The sequence below is a fragment of the Cynocephalus volans genome, chromosome 4 (assembly GCF_027409185.1).
Source record: "Cynocephalus volans isolate mCynVol1 chromosome 4, mCynVol1.pri, whole genome shotgun sequence".
Taxonomy (NCBI): domain Eukaryota; kingdom Metazoa; phylum Chordata; class Mammalia; order Dermoptera; family Cynocephalidae; genus Cynocephalus; species Cynocephalus volans.
Window position 1 is genome coordinate 3,432,839 of NC_084463.1, and position 23,760 is coordinate 3,456,598.

At 40.9% G+C, this 23,760-nt stretch overlaps 1 pseudogene; it reads left to right on the forward strand.

Moving 5' to 3' along the window:
• Positions 1–23,760, forward strand: part of LOC134377216 (exophilin-5-like) — a 78,256-nt pseudogene that overhangs the window by 37,262 nt on the left and 17,234 nt on the right.

The following is a 23,760-nucleotide window of genomic DNA, read 5'->3' on the forward strand; positions in this document are numbered from 1 at the left end:
TGCAATGTCACTCAGCTTGTTTTTAACTGTAAGAAGAAAAATCAACTCACTGTTCAGTTCTGAGAAGGGACGTGGGCACGTGGGCGTCTGGCCCCAGCAGCAGCCGCCTCAGACGAGTTGGACGCACCTCCTGGCTGAGATCTGTGTTGAGATCCATTTGTGTGTTGGTTTTTAACCCGAGCTCGGTGCATTTTTAAAAAAATAGTTAAAAATACAAGATAAGTTGAACTCATGAGCAGGCAGAAGGGAGGCTATGCGTAGTGCCAGTGTTGAGGTAACGGCCGGAAAACGGTCCATCGGCTCGTCTGTTTCCCTTTGGGAACGTGAGGTGGTGACGAAACCAACGGATCCACCCTGCATGGTCACGGTAGGCGGCACGTGACTCGCTCGTCTTTGGGTCACCCTGCGTTCCATAGCCGTTGTGCTTGCACCTGTGCTCACGGAGGGGACGCACTGGGAGGCGCCTGCCGTGTGCAGCGCGCAGACGTTAGGGGGCTGCCTGGGGTCTCCCCGGCAGGAGCCCCGCTCGCAGGGAGGGTCGGGCGGTTCCAGAGCCGCCCTCTAGAGCACCCAGGCACCACGTGTGAAGTAGCCCTCGCCCCCTCAGCCTGCAAGGGTCCGATTTGCCATCTACTTTTTTCTTTTGTATTTTGATAAACACGGAAGAAGCTGGAGCTGTTAAATTTATCTTGGGGAAGACCTCAGAACTGGTTCATTTGGTGTCGTGGAATCGCTTACTGCTTTCAGTATACAATTAGTAATTAACTGTTTTGTGTATTTGTTTTCACTTTAAATTTCGACAAACAAGCACTATAACTATTAGAATAAAGTCTCTTAATTATTAAAAAAAAAAAAAAAAAAAAGAAGGCCCAAGTCCACCCTAGCCTCCATGATTAGGAAGTTCCCTCTGCTTTAATCCTTATGAATAAAGTAACCTGAAGTAACCTGTTGTTAACTAATCCACTTTTTTTTGTTTTCCTTATTCCTGCTTAAGCTACATTACAAAAACCAACTGCTCTGCCATGCCCAATGTAGCTTTCTATTTTGTAGATGGGATGCTGCCTGATTCATGAATCAGTAATAAAAGCCAGTTAGATCTTTAAAACTCAGTTTGTTGAAATTTTGTTCTTTGACAATTTCTCTGATGTGTGGATTCTGGATGGAAGGGGAGCCAGAGTGGGAGCAGGGAGACAGGTAGGGGATTCCTGCAGTCATCCAGGTGAGAGACAGTGGTGGCTTGGACCAGGGAGGTGACTTTGGAGATACTTGGTAGACTGCAAGCTCTAGGAAGGTGAGGTTCCTTGTCTCTTTTGCACACTAATGTATTCCAAGCTCCTAGAACAATGCCTGACACACAAGTGCTCAATAAATATTAGTCAAATCAATGAATGGTTACTATTTTTGTTTTTGTTTTTGTTTTTATTATAACAGTTGATTGTACATTTCTGTGGGGTACAGAGTTGAACATCAATACCTGTGTGCAATATGTGATGCCCAAATCAGGATAATTAGTATTTTCAACATTATAAAGTGTAATCGTTTTTGATGGCCCTTTACCAATTCCTCCCTTACCCCCTCCTCCCCCACCTCTGGTAACCTCAGTTCTGTTGTCTCCTTTTGAAAGGTCAAAGTATTACTGTGATTGTTGCATCTTTCTTCTTTTTATTTATTTGTTTATTTTTTAGCTCCACTTAAGAGTAAGGACATGTGGTATTGGTTTATTTCACTTAACATGATTTTTCTCTAAGTTCATCCATGTTCCTTGTGAATGGCACGATTTCATTCTTTTTTATGGCAGAGTAGTATTCCATTATGTATATATACCACATTTTCCTTATCCAGTCAACCAGTGATGGACATTTACGTTGGTTCCAACTCTTGGTTATTGTGGATAGAGCCGTGATAAACATGGGGGTGCATGTATCTCTTTGACATGATGATTTCTATTCATGGTTACTTTTTGAAATTAAACTGGAATCCAGGTTTAAGATATATAAAAGTGTAAGCTCTTCTCAGTTCATGTATATTCGCCTTATTCAAGTTTGGAATAGTATGTGCTTTTGAGACCTTTTTAATAATATTTGTACACTATTCTTAGCAATTCTGTGGCCCAAACCATGGCATTAACCAGTGAATTCAGTGTAGTGTGAGAGCCAGTCTGGTGACCAGCAGTGAATGTACTCCTCTTGTCTTGCACATGCCATTTAAGCGGTGTTTGTGAACATCTGCACTGAAAAGTTTGGTTTTCTCACAATTGTGATGTTGATTTAGGTGCAACGTGAAGAGCTGATCTGTTGGGCCTAAACCAAACAGTTGATGCTTTTGAGTTTCTTTACAGGAAAAGAAAAACCTAAGGGCAATTTTCTTTACTGCCATAGACCTTTTTTGTGTCGGGGATGGTAATACACAATTTCCATCCCTCCCCCCACTCTCCACTAACTTTATTACCCATCCTGCAAATTTCATAGGTCACAATGACTCATCACTTCATTTGTGGACCCTACATGCGTTGACACCAGTCACCTTCACAAAAGCTCTGGGAGATAATATCACTCTTGTCCTCATTTTGCAGATTAGTAAATTGAGGCACAGAGGTCAAAATCAGACAGTTAATAAAAGATCAGGGGCAGCATTCATCCCAAGCAATCTGATTTTAATTTAGCCTCTCAGTATTTTAATTTCCTCATTGGTAAAATAGGAATAATGTTATCTAGCTTCATTAGGGTTCTTGTGAAGTTTAAGTTAGTTAATATGTGTAACCATGCCCAGCCCAGGGTAAGCATTGTGTAAATGCCAGCTATGATTTGCTTTCTAGTGTATGTAAAAAAATTACTTTTTACATACACAATTTTTGTCTGTGTGCAAGATCACTTATGTCAAATACCAACGACTTCACAATAATGGCATAATAACTTTGTAGAACTCATTCATTACCCCAGAAGTTGAGAAAATATAGATGGATTGACCATGAGTCAGGGACCATACGAGGCCCTGGTGATACCAAAACAGATGAGACACAATACCTCAAGGATCTGGGACGGCCTGCTGGGACAGCCAAACAGGGACATGACAAGTTATTTGATATAACTTGGTAAATACAGAGATGAAAAATGTATAAATGGATTCAAAAAGAGATCGGATAAACCTAGGAAGACAGAAGAGCCTTTATAAAGGCCACAGGAGGAATTGCCACTTAAACTCCAAGTCTGACGTTAGGGTAGACAGCTTGTTTTTTATAGCACCCTCTTTAAGGTGACAGTAAGTAAAGGGTGACTATTGGTAAGGGATCTGAACCAGTATGGGAATTACACATCCTTATTGTTACTCAGATAACTTACTTTTAACTTCGTTGTGACTTTGTGTCATGTGAACATAAACATCCAGGAATGTCACAATATCAATTTAAAAAATATAGAAAAGGTTGTCTTTTATCAAAGAGTGCGCAGTCTCAATCACAGCCATTCAAGGAGTTTAAATGGACTTTATTATCTAGCTTGACTCAAATGCTGGTGCCATTCTTTTGTTGCACCTCTGAGTTCTAAAGGTTTGTTGTTATAGTTGCTTGCTTGCTTTAGTTCACCACCTCTCCTTATCCAAGCTTCCCTTCTGCTAGACTTCCTTCCGTGGTATAAGTTTACTCTTATGAAAAGAACACATTTCTCAATATACGTGCTTGCTTTCTCTAATCCCTGATCCTCCCTGAGTCTTGGCTGTGGGCTGAGCCAAAGAATAGGCTCTGATGTCAGGGGCAAAGGCTTTCAAATAATCTTTTCAGAAGAGCACAGGGAGAGGAGAGACCAGGCCCTGGACTATAATACAGCTGGGGCAGCCACTGAAGCACAGGACTTTTGCTTCCTTTATTCTGCCTCTTCCTGAGAACTCGCAATATTTGTTCTAAAACTTTCCTTAGGGTGTAAGCAATAAGAAATCTGTACCTGGAAGATAAGAAATCTCCACCAGGAGCTATCACCTTTCTGGAGTAGGAAAACAAAGATAACGCTTTCCTGAGATGGTGAGTCTCCCTTGGGGCTTTAGGGTTTTGAAAAAGTTCTTGCTGGGACAATACTGATCCATTCTCCGTTACAGCATTTTTTTTTTTTTTTAAGATGACCGGTAAGGGGATCTTAACCCTTGACTTGGTGTTGTGAGCACCACGCTCAGCCAGTGAGCGAACCGGCCATCCGTATATGGGATCCGAACCTGGGGCGTTGGTGTTCTCAGCACCGCACTCTCCCGAGTGAGCCATGAGCCGGCCCAAAACTTCAGATAATGTTGTGAGGTTATTGTCCAAGAAGGAACCAAACACTTAATTAAGAATTTTTTTTTTTTTTTGTCTTTTTTCGTGACCGGTAAGAGGATCGCAACCCTTGGCTTGGTGTCACCCGCACCGCGCTCAGCCAGTGAGTGCACTGGCCATCCCTATATAGGGCCCGAACCCGCGGCGGGAGCGCTGCTGCGCTCCCAAGCGCCGCACTCTCCCGAGTGCGCCACGGGGCCGGCCGGGGCCCTCCATTACAGCATTAAGCTGATATTAAAGCTCTGACTCGGGATACAGTTCCTGGCCTCACAGTTCCTGGCCTCACAGTTCCTGGCCTCACGCCCTCCATTTGTGCATTTCTGTGTGTTGTGGTTGCTGAGCAATAGAAACAAAAATATGTTTGAATTCCTGTGTGGGAGGAAAACTTTAATGCTTCTTTGATCTCCTGTAAATCAAGTGTAAATCCACTTTTACAAGATTCAGTGTAACTGAAAAATTCTTTCTGGGCTTCACTGATGATTGAAGCTGTAAGACAAGGATAGGGTGGGGGATTTGCGGAATATTTGGCAAGAGGTCCTTGAAGCCTGTTATCAAGGGTTGATAAGGATCAGGGTGCGTAGCTGCCTGGAAGGCAGAACAAGGTGTAATAAGAATCAAGTAGGGGAAGGACAGCTATGAAAGAAAGATTATATGTGTATAGAAGCAAAGAGAAGTAAGACAAGTGGAGGAAAAAATGTCAGTGAGGAGAGGTGAGAACAGCAAAAAGAGGAGCTATTCCTTCAGCAAGAGGAGCTATTAAGGGGAACTATTTTGAGAAATATTTGAGATTTTTCTGGCAAGAAAATGGAAGGTATAATTCCTGTTTTCTGGCTTAGAGGATTTGTTTGCTTTCAAAATTTGTCTAATTGCTCTCTCCTCAATCATATTTGAATTATCATTACCACCTGCTTACTTGGCAAATGTCACTTTTGTTTACATCAATTGCACTGTTTATTAGTGGGGTTAATAACACCCATTTCAGTGAGATATAAGGTTAGGAGAACGTGAACTTTAGAATCAAAGATGTGAGTTCACATCTCAGTACAGTGACTCCAGCCTGCCGGGCTTCAGTGCCCTCTCTGTAAATGAGGACATCGATAATTCTGCCAGTGTTATGGTGAGGATTAGCAATGATGACTGCACAGTCCTGGGAGATAGCAGGAGCTCAATACATCATCTGCCGTTATTATTTTTTATTGGTATTATTTCGCCTAAAGACAGGGAGCTTGATCAGATTATGTCTTGATGCCCTTTGCAGCTTTCTAAGATTTCTCAAGGATTTAAAGTAGAAATATTAAGTCTTTTTTTTTTTTTTTTTTTTAAAGATGACCGGTAAGGGGATCTTAACCCTTGACTTGGTGTTGTCAGCACCACGCTCACCCAGTGAGCGAACCGGCCATCCGTATATGGGATCCGAACCCGGGGCCTTGGTGTTATTAGCACCGCACTCTCCCGAGTGAGCCACGGGCCGGCCCAGAAATATTAAGTCTTTTGACCATAGATTTCAGACCAGAAGATATCTTTGGGATAACTTCATCTGCATCCATTTTTTAAAAATTGTATATAACAAACCCCCCAAAAACTTAAAGACTTAAAACAACTTCTTCTTATTAGCTTATGATTATGTGTGATCTCCATTTGGGCTGGACTCAGCTGGGTGGTTTGCCTGGGATCCCTCATTTGGCTCTAGTAGTCTGGCAGCTCAGCTGGGTCTGGATGGTCCAAGGTGACATCACCCACATGTTTGGCACTTTATGATGGCTCTCAGCTGCTCCTCTCTCTGGTTATGATCTCCTCCTCAAGGAGACTAGCACAGGCTTTTTTGCACAGCAGTCAAGGAGAGAGCAGAAGCTACAAGATCTCTCGAGGCCTTGGCTTAGAAGTCTCACAGTTCCATGTCCACTGTATTCTGTTGGTCTGAGCAAGCACAAACCAGCCCAGATTCAAGGGAGAGGGAAGTGTGGCAAGGTCACTTTGCCCAGGAGGGTACCTTCAGGAATGAGAGGAATTACAGAGGCTTTCTTTCAAAAAATCTCCCCATCATTTATCCCTCTTATAAATGAGGAAAGTAATGCCAAGAAAGTTAGATGTTTGGCCAAGATCACTCAGCTAGAACTGACCCTGGTCCTATGCTCTTTCTACTATCTGATGGTAACTCAAGAATGGACCAGGGTTTGATTAACAGGAGACAGACAAGTGAGGCCAAAAAAATGGGATATAAAGAGATGACTGTTATTGACTGAGCACATTCTATATGGTTAATATATAATTCACTAGTCATGGAAATAATGGTGAGGACAAAGACTTGCTCAGAATGAAGACAGAGGTGACTAGTAAAGGTCAGCAAGGTCACAACTGGGAAGTCAAAGAGGAGGGGGAGATGGAATCCATAGCTCAAGGCTGGAAAACAAAGGAAAAATAAATCTAAGAGGAGTGGTGTGTTCAGGAAGTACTAGGATTCATGTGAATGAAGAAAGGACACTGACCTGGAGCAGAGGGCAGCCTGTGTCACAGCAAGAAAAGACCCGAACTAATTTATTCAAGTCTATCAGCCTGGGAGTAAAACAGTTAGAAGTGTAGACAACAGGCCCTTGTGATATGTTGAGTCAAGCAGGACTGATTAAACAGACTAGCTGTATACTAGTGATTTGCCTGTACGTGTGTCATTGGTAACCCTGAGGTTCTTCTCATTGGCATATAGTGGACCGTACACTCCAATCGGTCAGCTGAGCAAAGATGAGGAAGAGCCTCGTGCAGGCTGGTTATGAACTTGAGTGAAGTCCACTTACAAACAAATGTTATCTCTGTCAGACTGAGGCCAGATGAGGTATAAAACACTGTCCTCAAGTTGTACACGTCACTGCATTTCTGCTTCATGTCAGAATTTTTTCTTACTTGCTAATGTTGAGCTAATTTGATATTTTATTATTGTACGTAAATCAATGAGTCTAAACCACTGATTTTACACTTGTTGTGTTCCGTTTAGTACAAGAAGCTCAGTCAATCTTTGTGAGTGTACTTATCTATCTTATAAACTATCTTATAGTACGTGGGGCTCTTGGATGTATAAGGTTAAGATGGTGAGTCACAGGCACCAAAAGAGTTTAGACTTATGTCATTCATAGTTTCCCTTCCTGGGTCACCCTTACTTCAAAGGCCAGAACTATTTCTGTTTTGCTTCCTTGGTTAAACACAATGCTACTTGTGTTGGACTTGCAGAGGGAGAGAGCATACCTAGGGTTGCAGAGTGGAGTGGGGGAGGGGGGAAGGGAAAGAAGAAAGGGGGAGGGGGAGGGCGGTCGGGGATTAACTGGGTGGGGGACATGGGGAATAATCGCAATTTGTGGTAATGGGCATGAGGATAGTATTGATCTGACCACCACATCTAGGGCACGAGTGGTCACGGTCAGCTTTGTACCCCATGAATATGTATAACCAGTAAAAAAAAATAAAACAGCAAAAAGCACAATGCTACTGTTGACCACCTGAACCTGGAATTTTCTGGTTCTTGACTGTACTTACTTGTTCATCCACTTTCCTGACAACCATCCCCAGGACCATACCTGAAATACTTCTGCTTTAAAAGTCTCTGAATTTCTTCAAAATCTTGCCCCCTTCATGTATGTGAATGTCGCTACTGTCTAAATTTCATTTCTCATTGTCTTCAGGAAACAAATGTTAACATAAACATATCTACAGATTAATTATATTTTACCTACTCTAACCCAAGCCAGAATGAGGTTTTATGACCCAACACTCAAAATTTAATCAAAATTAAAGTCAAAAACCTGGGTAAAATATTGAAAACATATAATAAAAATAACGAGCTAATACTTTTATTAGGTATGTCTCATTCCAATGAAAAACTCTGAGGCACTGATTCATAAATTGACAAAATATGCAATTGACAAAACATAAACTATAATTACTAAACAGACATATGGGATAGTGTTCAAACCTCACTATTTATCCAAAGAAATGTAGCATAAAATATTAAATTAGGAAAATAAAAATACTTGAAATAATAATTCCTAGTCTTCCAAGGATGCCTAATGGCAGTCATGTACATTACAGCATGAGTAATATCGGTACAGCCATTTTGAAAAGCATTTTGGTAATGTGTATAGAGTCACAAAAGTATTTCAATTCTTTGACCCAATCATTCTATTTCAGTGTCTATCAGAGACACTATAAAAATAGAAAATGCCCAATGATGTTCTCAATGTCCAGCACCAGGGAGGAATAGTAAATAAATAATGAAAAACATACTAGCTTGAATATTATGAAAATATGTAACGATTGCTCTGAAGATGAGTAATGTTAAAAGTGTTCTTGATATAATTGTTTTGGGTTTTTTAAGATTATATATGCATGATCTCTATGAATAGCATCTTCTGTGTACTTATGTAAATTGGAAGTCTAGGAGTCTTCCATGATGTGTCTCTGTCCCTATCCCCCCCCCCGAAGTCGCTCATCACTTGGGGCTCAGTTTTACCCCCTAAGTCACTCTGAACACTTTCTACTTTTCTTCAGCTTCACCACCACCACCATCCTGTTCCAAGCAAACACCTGTGTGTCTTAAATCCTGCAAGTACCCTGGCTGGTCTCCTGTCCCCCACTGGAATCTACTCTCCACCTGCAGCTAGGATGACCTTTTAAAAATGCAAATCTGACATGTAATCTTCGTGCTAAACCACCAATGCTTTCTCATTACTCCAGGACCAAAGGCCAGGCGGCTGAACTTGACCTCTAATTCTGCATGATCTAGCAGCTGCCTCTCTCCTCTCTCCTTCAGTTAGTTTTTCCCTCCATCTCCACACTCCAGCCACGTGGGCTTCATCTCAGTTCCTTGCTTCTTTCCCTGGGACACTCATTGCTCCGCAGCTGCTGCTACTCTGCCTAGAAAGCTCTGTCCCAGAGCCCCCTGCCCACTCCCCTTTGTCTCATCCTCCATCCTTCATCCTTTCAGTCCTAAGCCATCTTCTCCGGGAAGTCTTAACTGCTGCCTCACACCAGGTCCTGTTGTTATATGCTCTCTTAGCTGCTATTTACTTTTTTATCATTTGCCTCCCCCCACCCCCTCACTACCACCCCAGCAGAATTTATTTGCAGTATCCCATAAAAAGAAATAAATAAATTACACGCGGGCAGGGGTTTGACTTGTTCACTGCTCTTTATCCAGGGTTCAAACGTGTGTTGAATGAATAAATCATATTTGTTACCTTACATCTGTACCATTATTGGATTCTCGTCACTCTCTGCCACTAGAATGTAAGCTCTCTTGGGTGGAGCCATGTCTGCTCTGCTCACCGTTGTATCCCAGCACCTGAACCACAGGAGACCTTCCACAGGGTTTATTTATAATCAATAAATTTTAGTACAACCGTGTGAAAAACTCAGAGGAAAAGTCACACCAAAAGAGCAATAGTGATTGTGTTAGGATTGTGACAATATAACTGATTTTTTTTTCTGTCTCCAAAAAATATATATAATAGAGAACTACCAATATAAATAAAAATTCACAATTAAGCAAAAAGAAGAAATAACTCCATATATTTTACGTATTGAATAATCAAAAAGCTAAAATAAAATTGAAAATAATAAAATAAGCTAAAAATAGAAATGATACCTATAATTATTCTACTCTAAAAGATCAGATGTTTTCATTTTTTCCCTGGTGTATCCCAGTGGTTGCATCATTTTTACATAGCTGTAATCATAGAAAGAATGTGGCATTTTGTTTTTCCTTCTTTGTGTTATGTCATAGGCATTTCCCCAGAATTCTACATTGCCTGTGTAATAATTACTGTTAGTAACTATATGATGTTCAGTTAAATTAATGTACTTCTGGTGGGGTTATTGCTTTAAGATATATTTCCTGGAATAGAATTCAAAGTGAATGAGTACTCACAGGGAAATACAGATTTCTGACTTCATTGGTTGGAAGATGGAAAAGAAACAGGCAGTACTGGATATGTGTTCAAGTATGGAATGCGTAATGGGGTAGGATTTAATGAACTGTGATTTTTTTTTTCATTTTATTATTATTATTTTTTTTTTTTTTTTAAAGATGACCGGTAAGGGTATCTTAACCCTTGACTTGGTGTTGTCAGCACACTCAGCCAGTGACCGAACCAGCCATCCGTATATGGGATCCGAACCCGGGGCCTTGGTGTTATCAGCACCGCACTCTCCCGAGTGAGCCACGGGCTGGCCCTCATTTTATTATTTTTGATTGACACACAATCATTGTACATATTTATGGAGTATAAAGTGATATTTTGATACATGTATACAATGTGTAGTGATCGAATCAGGGTAATTAGCTTTTCCATCACCTCAAACATTTACCATTTCTTTTTTTTTTGTCTTTTTCGTGACCGGCACTCAGCCAGTGAGCGCACCGGCCATTCCCATATAGGATCCGAACCCGCGGCGGGAGCGCCGCGCTCCACGGGCTCAGCCCTTTATGTTAGAAATATTTCTAAAACAGTCTATGTTATCCCAATACGGTAGGAAAAAAAAAACAACTTATATTTACATAGAGTGTTCCTAAGTCTGTCTTGCCTGTGCTCTGAAATGAGATGGATGTGTGAGAAGCGAAGTAGGGTGGTATTGACTTTGGGGGAACCAACAATTAGGGAGGGCACTGAGGAAGCCAAGGTCACGAGGTCACGAGGTCACGTACAAATGAGGGACATTGGTAAATGAGGTGTGAGAAAGTTGGAGGCAGCCAGTACTAGTTAGAGGCAGATACGTGGGATCTCTTAGCCTGTTCTGCCAGTAAGGGAGGTAGCCATAGAGACAGGAGTGACCAGATGTCAGAGAGTAGCAACCGCAAAGAGGAGGCACCAATGCAAATTCTATGGGCTGCACCTAATGAATGCTGCCTAATGCTTTTCAAAATGCAAGTCTGGGCAAGATGACCTTTGGCTTCCTTCTCAAATATTTTTATAAAGTGGCAGTATCGTGGCCCCAAGCAAGAGCCATCTCAGTTCATTGCCTTTAACCCCAAATTTGCCACTTCACAGACACCTTGCTCACCACCTTCTTAGTAACACAAAGACCCTAACACTTGTGCTTTACAGCAGACCCTGGACAAAGGATAACAGCTTCTGAGTTACATGAAATACTTCCCCAAACAGCAGAACTTCCCAAGCTTGGAACCCAACAGCAAGCCTGACTTCACTAGTGCTATGCAAAACCAACAACTGTACAAGCCTTGGCATCAGGTTCTTCCAACTCCCTTTTCTGCTTTTTTTTTTTTTTTTTAACCTCAGTCCAGGAACGTCTCTCTCTAGATTAAGCACCTCTCATTTCCAAACAGTTCTAGGGTCCTCCTGAAATAGAGCAAAATAATATACTTTGAAAAAAATGAGTCCACAACTGGTGATTTAATTAGGGACTTATAGCACCATTTTCATGTGAAAGAGGATGAAGCAGGAAGGGGCAGAAGAAAAGGAAAAAGCAGTAATGACAAAACATCAGCCCGGTATTCTGAGGGTGTGTGGCAGACGCATTTGTGCCCTGGATTGCTTTTTCTGTCCATCTCCAGTCACACTGTCCTTTGCTACCTGAGCATTAGCCCTGAGCTCATTCACAAGCTTTTCTGTTTTTATATTAAAGAATTCCATTATCTAAGACCATTACATTTAACAATTTCTTTTCTTCATGTTGGCTTTTTTCTTTGACCACTGGATGGACAAGAATCCTATCTGTTATATTCACTGTTGAATCTCCATTTTCTATAGGGGACCTCAATAAATATTTAATTGATTAACATTCCTCAATAAACATGTAATGGATTAACAAATGAATGAGTAATCAGAACTAGAATATTCTAGTTTCTACGTGTCATTAGAGCATCTATCATTCAATTGCATTGTTAGGTCAGGTTTTTAGCACGTTGCTCAACCCAGGTTGGCCTCCTTGACTTGATGATTATTTTCTCCACATGCAAAAACTTTTAGGTTGTCATGGTATTTAGAAGAATACATCTGAAATATATACTCAGTGGTGAAAAGGAAATTCTGACTAGAGCCAATTTTTTTTTCTAGATTTATAGTTGCTGCTGCTGCTTCATTAGGTAGAATTTAGCCCATCACGTAATTTGCACTAGACGTGAATGAATTTAAAAGTGCATTGATGTTTTTGTTTGATTTCAGCAAACTTCAGAAGACAAAGAGAGATATCAGATGGCTTCAAGGAGTGACCGGCGAATGGTTTGAAGAAATTCAAAGAAAAAAGTTTTGCAATGACACAGATGTTAGCCAAATGTTAAAACAACCACTTACATGCAGGCTAAGGAAGGAGATGGCAAAAAATGGTGAGAAAAAATTTAGATTTAATTTTTTTTTTTCTGTTTTTTGTGGTATAGTATTGTAGATAATGGCTCAGTGGATCTCCAATTTTACCAATCCATATTTTAGGACTATTATTATAAGCCACAGTAGTTTAATAGCACAACATACACTAAAAAGAGTGAACCAAAATCTCACTGCAAGAATGTCTTGTGGGGGGTGTGTTTTTAGAATCAGGCAAGATAGTATAGTGGTTAGGAACACAACCATTGATGTCAAAAAAGGGCTGGATTCAAATATCCACTCTCTCCATGTGAATCTGTCCAAATATTTTATTCTCTATAAACCTCAATTTTCTCATCTTTATATGGGTATAATAGTACCTACCTCATAAGTGGTAGTGAGAATTAAGTAAAATTATGTGTATAAAGTATTAAGCTGTAAGCTGTAAAGTATTAATACAGTAAGCACTTAAATAAGTGGGATAGTGGGCCGAGCCCGTGGCGCACTCGGTAGAGTGCTGCGCTGGGAGCGTGGCGACGCTCCCGCCGCGGGTTCGGATCCTATATAAGAATGACCAGTGCACTCACTGGCTGAGTGCTGGTCACGAAAAAAACGACAAACAAAATAAAAAAAAAAAAAAAAAAAAAAAAATAAGTGGGATAGTGAGGATGATCGAGGAGGAGAAAACAGGAGGGGAGGAATAGAGAAAGGGAGAATCAGGGGAGGCAGGGGGAAGAGGGGAGGGAACATGGTGAGGAACTGCCACCCTTCTGATACTTTTGTAAACTGCATATGTGAATTCTTTTTTTTTTTTTTTTTTAAAGATGACCGGTAAGGGGATCTTAACCCTTGACTTGGTGTTGTCAGCACCACGCTCACCCAGTGAGCTAACCGGCCATCCCTATATGGGATCCGAACCTATGGCCTTGGTGTTATTAGCACCGCACTCTCCTGAGCGAGCCACGGGCTGGCCCCGTATGTGAATTCTAATAAGTGTCTTCTATGGACATTCTATGTGACTACCAGCATGCACTTAACTTCATCAATTTCTACAAAAATCTGTAAATGGGGATAATAAAACCTGCTTTCATAGTACTATTGTGAAAATAAAAAAGTGCATTAGAAATTATAAAATATTAAAATAGTATAAAGTATCTTTTTACTGATACAAGGTCACATAGGCTGCTTTTGCATATGTTACTAACATTAGTAATATCATGAAACATCTAACAATATTTCTAAACTTATATATTGATAATATCTTGCAACTCCCTTAATAAACAAATTTATCTAAAAAGACTCACGGAGCTAGCTGGTTTGCTCACTTGGTTAAAGCATGCTATTGATAATACCAAGGTCAAGGGTTCAGATTCTCACATCAGCCAGCCACCAAAAATAAAAATAAATAAATAAATAATAAATAAATAAAAAGACTCACAGTCCAGATTTTTAAATCAACACCCATGGTGACTTTTCCCTTATCTTGAATTCCTCTAATATTTATAAGATTAGCATGTCCAAAAGTATTATAGTTTTATAGTATTATTTTTATGTTTTGATGGTGCTTTGGAATTTTTAATGCTCATAAGTAAAACTATATATTATCTATACAGATATATTATCCATATATATGCTACATGGATACACATATATAAACCACATATGTAGCAAATACATATACAGAGAGAGATTTTGGAGAGGAATAAGAAACAGTCTAAATGGCTTAATTTCCTTTTCCTTTACTTCGGTATAAAAAGTTATGTAGTATTTCTCTTTCTGTGCCTGGCTTATTTCACTTAATATAATTTTCTTTAATTATAAGTCCATCTGTGTTGCTACAAAAATCAACTATATTGTATATTGATAAATTAATTAATTTTTTTTTTTTTTTTAAAGATGACCGGTAAGGGGATCTTAACCCTTGACTTGGTGCTGTCAGCACCACGCTCAGCCAGTGAGCTAACAGGCCATCCCTATATGGGATCCGAACCCGGGGCCTTGGTGTTATCAGCACCGCACTCTCCCGAGTGAGCCACGGGCCGGCCCCGATAAATTAAAATTTTTAAAAAAGTTTTCTACTCCAAAAAAAAAAAAAGTTATGTAGTACCTATCGCGACGGTTTTAAAGTCCTAAAACAAAAATTTCTGAAGGACAGAGTGGTTAAGCAACCTGAGAACTGGATGGGGTCCCTGAAAGGAAGAGTCGACACCAGTTGACGATCCACCGGAGAGAGCCCGTTTATTAGGCAGCACACACACACATATATATGGGGCTTTAAGGGGAAAGCTGATTGGCTTAAAATACAATCCCTATTTAGCATACCGCATGGGGCTTGGCGGGGAGCTGATTGGCGCGCCGGCGGGAAGGAGAATACGGAAGAGAAGGGCAACCAGCGCAATGATGGGGTGCGGCCGAGAAGGGCTTATGTGATCAGGGTGTGATCCCTTGGGGCATTTGGGTCCCTACAGTCCCTGACCTCCTAGCCTGGGTTTTGGACAGCCCTTGGGAAGACAGGTTGAGAAATATTCACACAGCTGGTGTGAGGGGAGGGCCATTAGACAGAACTCCGATCCACAGTCCATATGGAAAGACTTCCTACTATTTGTGAGGATTTGCTCTGCTTGGCAGAACCATCAGAGGGCACAGGACACTGAGAAGTGACTCTGACCCCCCAAATTCCTGAAGTCTTCACATTAGGATGCCTGCTCCTTTTCCAGACTCACAGAGGGGCAGAGTGAAGCAACAGTGAACGCTTCATTCTACCAAGCATATTTGCCTGGAAATATTTTAACAATGCAAAATTTTTCCCATTTTTTTTTAGATCCAATAGAATTACAAACATCAGGATCTAAAAATTTAATGAATCAGAAAAAGACATCTGTTTCGTCTCGGCTGAGCTTCAGATCATCGTTTGCTTCCCTGTTCTCATTCAGAAAACCCGGAAAGGAGACTTTAAAGCTTCAGTCTCCGGGACAGAAAGGGTGAGTTGAACTCAGGTCATGGGACAGCCTATTAGTTATTCAATATCAGAGGCCAGCAGCCTGTTTTGTGCTCAGAATGTTTAATGTTTGTTCTTAGAATTTCAATTCAGATAGTAACAAAAGAAAGAGGACAACCTTTGTCACTCACACAGTGACAAAGTTGTTAAGAAACCATGAAACTTGGCTCACCTGAAATGCAACTTCTGACCGACTGCAGAGGTCCCTGGTGGTGCACTTGGGGAATGATGGGTTAAACATTAGGAAATAATTCTTGATTTTTCTCCACTGCTCCAAGAGCCATGTCAATGCCTTGTCCGGGAAGAAATATTTTAATCCAAACTACTCCCTCTCTGGGGACAATGCATGTCTGTGGTCATAAGGAGAGTTGGGGCATAAAGACTAGATGAGAGTAAATATCAGAGGAGCAAAGAGCGTAGAGAAAAACAAGATTCTTAAAGCAGAAAAATGTATTACTGTCACCGGACATATTGAGGGCACTCGTTCCCATGTGGTTGCCCAGAATTTAAATATAAGGTGAGGAAGGAGAAGCTTTTGGAGCAGTGGAGGCACAGTTCCAGATGATTGCCGGTGAGGTACTGTATAAATCAGTTCATCGGACTCATTATGTAGTTGGATTGTTTTGTGAAAAACAAGCAAGGCTATGCTGATGTGAACATAAGCTGACTGCTAAATATTTTCGGTATGTCTTCCTGGTTGCAAAGCTTCCCACCCAGTTAAGGTGTTGGCTTGGCACGTGATGTGTTCCGTGTGCTGGCAAACCATTGAGAGTGTTGCAGCACTGAATAAAAGGTGTTGGAGGTCACTGTAGCTGAAAAACAATAGACAGTGAGCAGCTGGTAGGGCATGTGATGAGAGGCTCCTGGACTTAGGAGAGCACTGTCCGCCCCTCTTGGGTGGATGGAAGGTTTTTCAGCTCACACCTGAGGCTGTTTTTGACTGATGAAATAATGAGGAACTGAACAAAATGTAGATTTATGTGACTGTCTCTACCAGAGTCACTTGCAAGGAAATACTCTTCGAATAGTTAAGTTGCTTTTCTTTGTAAAAATGTTTGAGACACTAGTAATTCTCTCACTTGGGGAATTTAAAATTGAGGAGTACTTCCTGCATAGGAAATATTTCTTTTAAGGATAAATATTTCTTTTAAGAAAGAAATATTCCCAGTGTGTGATATAGGCTTGTGATGTAATTTGTGTTTTAGATGATTTTCTTCAAGGCAGAGTGTTATATAGCTGAACAATGTAACATTAGTAAACTGGGAAAAGTTGAGAAACCTGTTAACTCTACGGGCAAGTTATTTCCAAGTTCATGTTACAAGTTACAAAGTGGATCGAAGAAGATAAAAGATCTATAATCTGCATTCTGGGTGTTATGTGCTTTGGTTATAGATCAAACTGAAAAAAAAAAATTGAAACTCTTGCAAGATTCTGTTTAGTAAATGTTCTTAGGTAGTAAGATGACTTGCAGCTCTCTTTTAACCAGACAAACTGAAACATATGACATAGCATGCAGGAATGAAACAAATTTCATATGTGCACTTAGCAGTTTTCAGAATTTTTTATCTTTAAATACATTTTACTTTAAAAACATAAGTGGGAATATTTAACACTTATCTTAATGTTATTATTGATATTGATAAATATTTATTAATTCTGCTGGTACAGAATGTAATGAATGCACTGCTTTTTTCTTCCTAAGAGATTTCAGAATATAAAATGTAAAAGTATGTCCTTTTTATTTTTAAAGTTGAATGTGACCTAAATATCTGGATATATATCCCAAACATGGGGGAGGAAGTATTTTTTGAGAGGTATTGTGCTATGGCTGGTAACATAAATTGTGTATCGTATATGTTGATTTTAAGAAGCTCTTTAATCTCAGGTAGAACCTAACATTCTTTGGCAGTTTTGCTCTTTCAAAATACAAAATCAACCTTCAAAATACAGACTCTGAATCAGGAGTTCCTAATTGCCTATTAGTACACCGGGAGGGACTGACAAAGGGCCCCCGGGGAAGCACAGTCATGCAGCAGTCAGGTTTCTACTTGCTGAAGCCATCAAGGGATTGACTTTGTCACAACTGGTGCTTTGGAGAACAGGTCAGCAAAGCAGTTTAATGGATCTTTTGCAAATCAAAGAAAAAGAACCAACCCCTATATGCAAACGACAGCCTTCTGTTCAGCCCTTTTAAAAAACTTGATTAACAGAGAAATTTCTTTTCCTCTTTTAAGCTTTGGTTTTAACTGAGAAATGACACTGAGTAATGGGTATCCCTCCCCAGAAGAAAACGGGCCTCATCATTTTTCCAGATATACTTGCTCACTTTAAGGCCCGGCCAATACGTGCATGGCATTTTGAAACTTTGAATTTTCTAAAATCAGTGGATAATATAGTGACTTCATATTTTTACAAAAAGGCAAAAGTATTTACCATTTGTGCTTCATATATGATTTGCTCCTCCTCCCAAACTTATACAATTCCCAAATTATCCCATTATGATTTTAATTTATTTCTATTTGTAAATGATTGACCCCACCCTAACCCCAGGAAAAAAGAAAAGTATTTTCCATTCATGTTTTAATTTATTTATTGCTAGCCTAGCCAATAAATTCAAGAAACGTATTACATATATTTCATGTAGCTTTCCCCCAACATTTTCCTGTAAATCGTGTTTCCTCATGTCTTATTATGGGGTATCTAGTGCATGTGACATATGGTACACAAACCCCACCATGGAATTTCAGTAACTCCATCATCTCACAGATTCCTTCCACATAGTTCTAAGTATCCAATAGAGTAAGTCGTGAACTTATACATGCAGTCTTCCTGGCTGCCAAGTAGCGTCTACAATTGTTCATTTCTTGTTCCAGACCCCCCGTTATCCCAGTGATGTCCTCTACACCATAAATAGGTGATGTGCTTTGCCGCCCTCTGTTCCATGCTCCACAGGACTCCACAAGGAAACTACTCCCTGAGAGGAGCCACCTACCCTCATGTCCACACACCTCAAAGCTGTGCAACCATATGCTACCAATTCATTATGGCGATTTTAGGGATGTGGGTTTTTCTCCCTATCCTGTGGTAGTCCCAAGGATTAAGGCAAAGTGAAAATGCAAGAGAACTAGTTCATAAGGCTCCTGAATAACACGCACAGTTAAATGTAAGGCTGGCTGGTTAGCTCACATGGTTAGAGCATGGTGCTGATAACACCAAGGTTGAGAGTTCAGATCCCTGTACCAGCTAGCCACTGAACCCTCCACCCCCGCAAAAAAAAAAAAAAAAAGCCCCAAGAAAATAAATAAAGAAACGTTAAACCACCACTTTCCTTCAAGGACCATCACAGTACTTAGGATAGAGCTGTGATTGGAGTGACAGCTGTTGTCTTGGAGTGAGAGTATGTGTGCCCACCACACTGTTCCTTTAGGGTGATTTTCTTAATTTCAGATGCAAAGATCCACCTGGCTGCTCTTCAGACATGCCCGAATTTGCCTGATCCACAGGGCGTACATGGCTTAGGCAGTCCAGCTGCAACCTCTGTTACGTAAACAAAAAAGGTCAAATACTATTCTGGAAAGTTAAAATGGCAGATCACGTTTTTTCCTGGATTCTGTTTCTCTCTCTCTCCCTCTCTTTCCCCCTCACTCCTTCCAAATGTCCTCCTGTGCCCTCTTCCTCTTTCCTAGTTGAGAGCCTGTGTCCGAGCTGGAAGACACAGGAATCTAAGACACCTAGACTGAAGGAGAAGTCAGAGCAAGCAAAATCCTTCTTGGAAATGACCCTTTTGTGATCCCAGGTGTATGCAGAGAAAAACAGCAGGGTTGTGGTGGCACGAGGGAGAAGCAAGACAGGGGAAGTGGTTTTGAGTTTCGTCCTGGGTGGCCAGTGGTTCCCAGTTGATCTGGTTGACCATTATCAGTATCTCATGAAGCAATTTAAAAGGTAATTTAAATTGGTAAAATTTAAATTGGACAGGTAATCAGGCCCCAGTCCGTGGTTCTGATTCAGAAGGCCTGAAGTAGGGCACGGGGAGCTTTATTTATTTACTTCTAATTCTCCAGGATATTCAGATGCTCATTCAGGTTTGGGAACCACTGCAGTGTAGGTTGCTGCTTTTCCCGCTATAGCAAGGGCCATCAAAATTCCTGGTGTGGGTAATGACAGCCAAGATGACAGCTTCCCTTTGGGTTATTTATCAAGCTTTTATCAGAGTCCTACTCTGGATCAGACACTGCATTTAGTGCTAGAGATAAAATAGTGAAAATAAAGCAAAATCCCTGCCTGGAGGACTTTGTAATCTAGTAGGGAACACCAGATTGCTACGGTCGGGCAGGAGGCACATCTCAGAACTCCTAGGAAGTGCTAGTCACATCATGGTCATCATGGATTTGTATATTTATTATGGAAATTTCCGACAAATGACAGTAAGGAGTTTTGAGAAAGGTATGCTCTTTAAAACTCACACAGGGATACCTACCATGTGGCCTTGCAGCAACCTGAGTAACAGCTGAGTTACTGAGACTGTGGTATAATATTGTGAATGCCATGGTGATGCATGATATTCCTGCCAGGAAAACATATAGGAGGGAGTGCTTAATTTAGACTAGAGGATCCAGAAGTCTCCTTGGAAAGGGAGAGCCAATTTTTGAAGGGCAAATAGTATTGAGCTAGGCAATTAAGATTGTAGAGTCTGCACCAGGCAAAAGGAATGACACAGCAAAGATGCAGAGACTGGAGAAAGCAGGAATTCATCTAGGTCACTGAAGTTCAGTGACCCAGTATAAGGTGAGGACTGGTAAGAGACAGGGTGGGAGAGGTTGGCAGAGGCCAGAACATAGAGACTTTATACAAGCAATGCAATACAAAGGACTTGATTCTGTAGGAAGTGTGGAGCCCTTGACCATTTTTAAAATAATACCATTCTTTTCCATGTTTTATATACATATATATATATATGTATATCAGATAAAATCACCCACAACCCACTGATCTGGACAAACCACTAGCATTTTGGCGTATTTCTGTGTGTGTGACTGTGCATGTGGGTATATTTTTTCCATTGATGGTTTTTAAACAGAGAAATGACATAGTCAGATTTTCATTTTAAGAAAGATCACTTTAGCTCAGTGGTTTTCAACCAAGGGTGAGCTTGTCCACCAAAGGACATCTAGCAATGTTTGAAAACATTTTTGATTTTCACAGTGGAAGCGGGGATGCTATTGGTATGTAGTGGGCAGAGGCCAGGGATGCTGCTAGACATCCTACCGTGCACACGACAAGCCACCATAACAAAGACATGTCAATAGTGCCACGGCTGAGAAACTGCTCTCGCTGTAGCATAAACAATGGATTTGAGGAGGCAAAAGAGGCAGAGAGATCAGGAAAGAGACTATTGAGATAGTGGTGGCCTAAAATACGGTAGAGGCAATGAGCAAGGCAAAGATGGGCAGATTTGTGCAAGATTTCGAGTATAGAAATACGAAAACCTAGTGATCAGACGTGGTGGGTGAGGAGGAAGGAGTGGAGATGACTTGGGAAACTAGGTCTATAATCGTGAACAACATAAGAAGAGCAGATGTGGTGAGGATAAGAATGAATGCATTCATTCATATAGTCAACAAAAACTGCTCCAAGAAGGCCGTTACAGCACTGTGGGACAAAACAGTCTTTGCCTTCATGGGCTTTAGTCTTGTGAGGACAATATAAAGAAAATAGAGACACAAAGAAGAATAACGCTAGGATGGGGAAGACCCGTAGGCTATGGGAGCACGTACGAGAGGTATGGATCTTAGACTAAGCCCAGGTAGGTCTCCTGGAGAAAATGACATTTGTAATGATTCTTCAAGTATGAGATGGTTATCCAGGCAAAGAGGTGGTAGAAATTTGTTCCAGGCAGAGGAACAATATGTGCATAGGCTCAGAGGTCTATCAAATTCTCTGTGTCAGAAGGGGTATGGGAAGATGAGTTATGAGGCTGGAAAGTATGCAGGGGCTAGATCACATAGGGCCTTATGTGGTATCATGAAAAGAATTTCAACTTTCACCTAAGAGCAAGTGGAAGTCTGCAGGGAAGTGGCATGATTCAGTTTATACTGATCACTCTAGCTAAAGTATAAAGAATGAATTGGATTAGGATAAAACCCATCGACAGACAGGGTGATTAATATTAATAGTTAAAGGGGTATTGCCGTAATAAAAGCAAGGGATGATGGATGTCTTAACTAGGATAAAGGCAGGGAGATGTAGAGATGTGGATGGATTTGAGGGGGATTTCTGAGTTTGAATCAACAGGATTTGTTGATTGCTTGGACAGGAAGGTATGGAGATGAAAGGAAGATGTGGAGTCTGTTTTGGACAGGTAGGGACTGAATTGCCTGTGGCCATCCAGGTGGAGCCCCTCAGTGGTTAAAGTGTGCTCCACCAATACTTGGGGGAAAATCATTCAGGGTTCTGGTTGGAAAAGAATATTCTTGAGCCCTATCCTACTCTATCAAATGAGAATTCCTGAATGGCATATGCAAAGGTATGGAAAAGAAAATATTTAATGGAGGTGGAATTAACTTGACAAGTCTAGAGTACAGGTACTTGTGGAGGGGAGAAGTGTGGGGAGATGAGGCTCGAAGAGTGAGGTACTGTCTGTGGGATTCACCAGATAAAAGAAAAGCCTTGTGTCATGCTAAGATTTGGGATAATTGTAAGACTTTGAGGCAGAGGATTGATGAGGTCAAATTTCCATTTTAGGCAGATCTTTCTGCTGGTGGTATGAAGGATGGAGAGGAGTCCAGAAGATAAATTGTGAAAGTCTAATATCAGGCAGAATGATTGGAGATGGAGAAGTGGGGATATACGTGATAGATCTCTAAGACCTGGCATCAATAGGACTTATGAGTAAATGCAGAAGAGGAGGTATCTTCATATCCTTTGATATGACCAAGTTCTGAGGGCTTTTACCAGCATAGCTTTCATGATACCACTGTTGCTTTTATTCACTCAACAAGTGGAGTCTATTCAAATCAGACACATAAATTAACTTGTAGGAGGGCCTAGGAATAGGTGTAGAGACTCTCTGGTCCTCCAAGGTGACAGAGTCCCATACCCTCTTATACCTAAGTCCACGGTGTTACACACGACATGCACACCCTTAGGTGAGTGTGCATCCTTCCATTCCTGCACACTCTCATATCCAGTGGTGCTCTGTCCCGTCTATGCTCCAGGCATCCTCTGGTCCTTTAGCCATATCTTCCACCCACCTGCCATTCTCAGAAACCTGCCCACACTGCTCTCATTCCAAATCTGATGGGTGCCTGGTGAGCTGGTGAGAGTGTTGGGATGTGGGGATACACCGTGAGGGTTGCAGCCCAACAGGGTTCTGGGTCTTTCTTCACAAGCTGGCGTATACTCTTGGCTCCAGGCAAATTGAATCACTTGCCAGTTCCCAACCTTCCTTGCAACGCTCCCATCTCCAAGCTTTTGCTTATGCTGTTTCTCAGCCTCTGGTACTAGTTCAACTGCCATCTTCTTCCTGTCACTTCCCTGTTCATCCCCAGGAAGTGCTTGCTGGCCTTTCTGCATTTTCAGCACATTTTACTTATATCTCTTTGTCCTTATCAAGTCTTAGCTTGTATTTTGGCTCATTATGCAGCTAATCTTTCCTATTGTTAAAAGCTCTTAGAAATGGAATCTCTATCTCAGTCATATTTCTTTCCTACAGAGAGCTCGAAGTAGTATATAGCATATAGGAGGAATACAGGCTCAATAAATGTGTACAGAAGAGAAGAATAAAAATATAAGCAGTATCTAACTTCTAGATATTATTTGTAGAGCTAGTATTTCAAAGTACTATGAAGAAATTCATGATATTAATTTCAATTTCTGTTTAAAATCTGAGCTAAATTATAAAATACGCATGGATATCTTTAAAATATAACATTATTTGGTCTCCCAGGTTTTATGCACAATTTTCATGAACACAAAGCAGCTAGGAGTTTGAATGAAAGTCAGCCATGCCTTGCTACTTTTGACTGATCCGACCTAGTGTTCTCTTAGTGGAGGAGAGGGCCTGATTTATACAGATCTCTGAGTCATTATGGTCTATTAAATCTTGAACCAGAATAAAGGCAGAGCAAAGACTATGGATTTAAAAGATCAAAATCTATCTCTAT